A 3,838-nucleotide genomic window follows, 5' to 3' on the forward strand; every position below is an offset into this window, starting at 1 on the left:
CCCCAATGTCTAACATCATGTGCCTAAAAGTTTCACATATACACACAAGAACACTTTCCTCTAAACTGCTTAACTTTATCTTCTGCCCCTAACATATATATTTGTTCCAGCATCTCGCCAAGTCCAGGGGTTTCCTCAAATCCTGCATCCAAGAGGGCTCCAAAGTGGCTATGCACAGCAGCTCTGATCCAGTTTGCTTCAACTGGGCCTTCATGCCCCTAGCCCCAGATGGTCCTGCAGACCTTGGACAGCAGCCTGCTTTTCCAACATTCCAGCTTTTGGATCCAAATAATGACCCCTCAATGTCACCTGCAAGTAGTCATAGAAGATTATGTCACCCTTTATTCATATTTTATCAACAAAGGGCTGGGATATTGGATTTGAGGCCCAGGACAAGTGGCTGAGGTGCATATTTAACATACCAAAGCAGATCTGGCCTCCAGGTTCTCCCAGCATCCCTCAGTTCCTACCTGTTACAGGGCATGGCTGGCATACCCTGTCCTATATGCTGAACTTTACAGCCCAGGCGTTGGGCTTTTGTTCACCCAGAGGTTCTTTACTATAGAATCCAGACATTTTGGTTTTCCTCCGTCCGTCGGTCCGTCCGTCCCTCCCTCCCTCCTTCCATCCATCCCTCCCATCACCCCTCCTTCTTTCTCCTTTTGTCTTCTCCCTCCCCTCCATCTCCCTCTGCATAGTGACTTTCCCAGCTTCATTCCTTGGGACTAGTGATCCTGTCCAAGAGCTGCTCTCAATAAACCTGCTTTTATACTTTAATTTGACTTGAATTGGCTCATTTCATTAGCAGAGGTAATCTAACACCTCTGAATGCAGTTGTAATTTTGAAGTGTTAGGACCTACACTAGGGAATTGCAAGAAATATATCTTTGGTCAGGTCCTAATGGAAAGTTGATCTGCCTCAAGAAAGACTGATACATTTTATCCAGGAGGGAACAAAGACATGTTGCTGGATTCCATGTGAAAGAATAAAATACATACATACATGCATATATATATATATGTATATATATATATACACACACACACACACACACACACATATGTATGTGTGATATGTGTGTGTGTTTGTGTGTATGTTTGAGTGTGTGTGTGTATGTGTGTATATACCAAAAATGAAAATAATAGATCATGGCTCAATGGTCAAGCATGCATGTCTTCTGTTTGATGACTAGTATCACAAAGCAGTCAAAGAATCAAATGCAACCCATGTAATATAGGTGACAGATTGTATAATGTTTATAAAGGGTTAGAAAGAAAAAAAGAGAGTACTTCATTTGAATAAACCATAAAGACTTCTGCTTTCTAGTTATCATAAGCGTGTTGAATATTTTAAATGCCACAAAACACCAGCTTCCAGATGACAGATAAGAGCAACTAAAACCTGGATACACAATGCCAGTAACGCAAGTAGAATGGGCTTCTTGGCAAACACGGTTTTAGTCTGTGCCCGGGCATCTCCTTGAGGAACTTACATAAGCTCCCCATGGAAATGCCTGGGCATAGACCAAAATGGTGTCTGCTGCTGTGATGCAACCCAATGCTGCCTCTACTTGCTGCAAGTTTCCCTTGTGCCTCTGGGTGGTAATTACAGATTGTTTGATCTTGGTCAATAAAATACTATTCAATTTCCCCTAAAGACATCAGAGATGCGTTTATTGCAGTAAAAATATTTTCCCATGCCACTATTTGAATCTCAAGCCTAGATGTCTGCTCATTTAATTTCCAGCTATGTACATAGGCTTTTTAACATACAGAATAGGTACAAATTAAAAGTGTAAGAACATTACTCACATTTCCAAGGGCAAAGATAGATGGATGTTCAGCAAATTACACCTACCCTTCTGGACAAGGATGGTGATGGAGACACTGAAAGTTAACTTCATGATTTGTCTGCACTGGCTGCCTTCCAAAACATAGTTCTATGTTCTGAAGACCTACTATGTAGATGAAGCAAGAAACACCTACATTAAGAATGTAGGATATAACTTTGAAAATTCAGCGGAATTTTATTGTACTAAGTATCTGGTTCACATGTCTTACACATATCACAGTTCAACTCTTGTTCTTCAAACCAGTCATTTTGAGACAGGATGTCTCTGAAAAGCTAGAAGCTACCCTCTTTTCACACCTCCTATGCTATTATAGAGTTATGCCTTTCTGTATGGCAACCTACTGGGCTGCTGGTAGTAAATGCAGCTGTGGAGACAGTAGCCTTAGGAGAGAAACAAGATCTTTTACTCATCGAACAATAAAGACTTGCAATATCACTGATACATTCTTAAAGAACAGGAAAGAATTTGTACACTGGCTCAGGGCATGCCCACCAGGAAATATAATTCCATTTGGAACCTTAATATTTGGTGAAATATAAGCTCTAACTTTAGGAGTTGAATGTTTTTTGTTTCCCTCAATGCATTATACCATATGGAAGCAAACAAAAGTTTAAATAAAAATTATGATAAAGTATAGTTGATCCCACTATGATATTGCTAGTAAAACAGATTTTCCAAAAATGAGGTAATCCATATTTTATATAAAATATATTAAAGTTCCAAAACCTCTTTATATTATTATAACTTTTAATAAGTATAGGAAGGTATATAAGTAAAATCATTGATAATAAAATTTAAAGTGGTATTCTGAAAATACTTCAATGAAAGTGATAGGGTTTTAACTCACCCACCAACATATACAGGAAAGGTATTTAAATGATTAAGTTTTGTGGAATATGACAGTGTAGCAAGTTAAGAGTTATAAGTGACAAGGAGAAATAGCCCATTCTCAAAGTGTACATAACCCAGAGGAATGTAGATATATACACTAAGAGTTCAATGATAGAGCAATTGAGTGAAGAACCATTGGGCTATATAGAACCTCAGAAAAGTCACCGACATAATGCAAATGAATTGTTAAATGAAAATGATATTATCAGGAAGCAATACAAGTTATGACTTTTTAGGCTTCGAAGTACAAGAGCTTAGTGCTCCCACAGGGAGTACAAGTACTCCCACAGGGAGGTTAGCAGTTCATTGGTATTAGACATTGGCAGAAAACAGGTAGGTGGGAAAACTAGGGAAAGACTTTTGAGATACAGTATATGTATGTGCCAGTGCTCCTGCATGTACATGCCTGCTCCTGTATGAGCATGTGTGCCTGCATGTGTGCGTGTGTGTGTGTGTGTGTGTGTGTGTGTGTGTGTGTGTGGTGTAAAGCTGAAGCAACAGGAATTAGGCTAAGGAGGAGGGATCATCTTATATGAATATCAGACACTGATTAAATTCTTCTAGATGAAGGCCAATATATATAATATATGAAGGATGATAGTTGAAAGTAATGTTAGGTGGAGGGAATGAGAAGGACTCTGTCATCTTTACTGAAATGTTTTATGAGTTACTGTCTCCTGCAGGCATTTGATTGCATATTGGCTTGTAATAGATGGTGTTGAGTGCCGTTAACGTCCTTCATTCTTCACAACAGCCCCTGCTACTCAGAATCAAAAATGTGGAGCTTGGGACAAACTTTCTTTTGCAAAATAAACATGTAGGTGATGACCTCATCAGTCTCTGAAATGTGCATCTGTTTATCCTTTATCGAAGTTGTCTATTGGGCTTTTATACCTCGAACCCCTCTCCATCCTCCCCCCGACATGTTGATAATGGAATTCTTCTCTCATCTTCCCTGTATTTGTTGAATGTGCTGCAACACTCCCTCATCTGCCTAGGCTACAATGCATTTTTCCATATATAAAAATGACTATAACATTTATCATTCAAGAAAATGGAATAGGTCATTAATTGCATTGGTTAAACATGTATGA

This window comes from Mastomys coucha, unplaced genomic scaffold (genome assembly GCF_008632895.1).
Source record: "Mastomys coucha isolate ucsf_1 unplaced genomic scaffold, UCSF_Mcou_1 pScaffold4, whole genome shotgun sequence".
Taxonomy (NCBI): domain Eukaryota; kingdom Metazoa; phylum Chordata; class Mammalia; order Rodentia; family Muridae; genus Mastomys; species Mastomys coucha.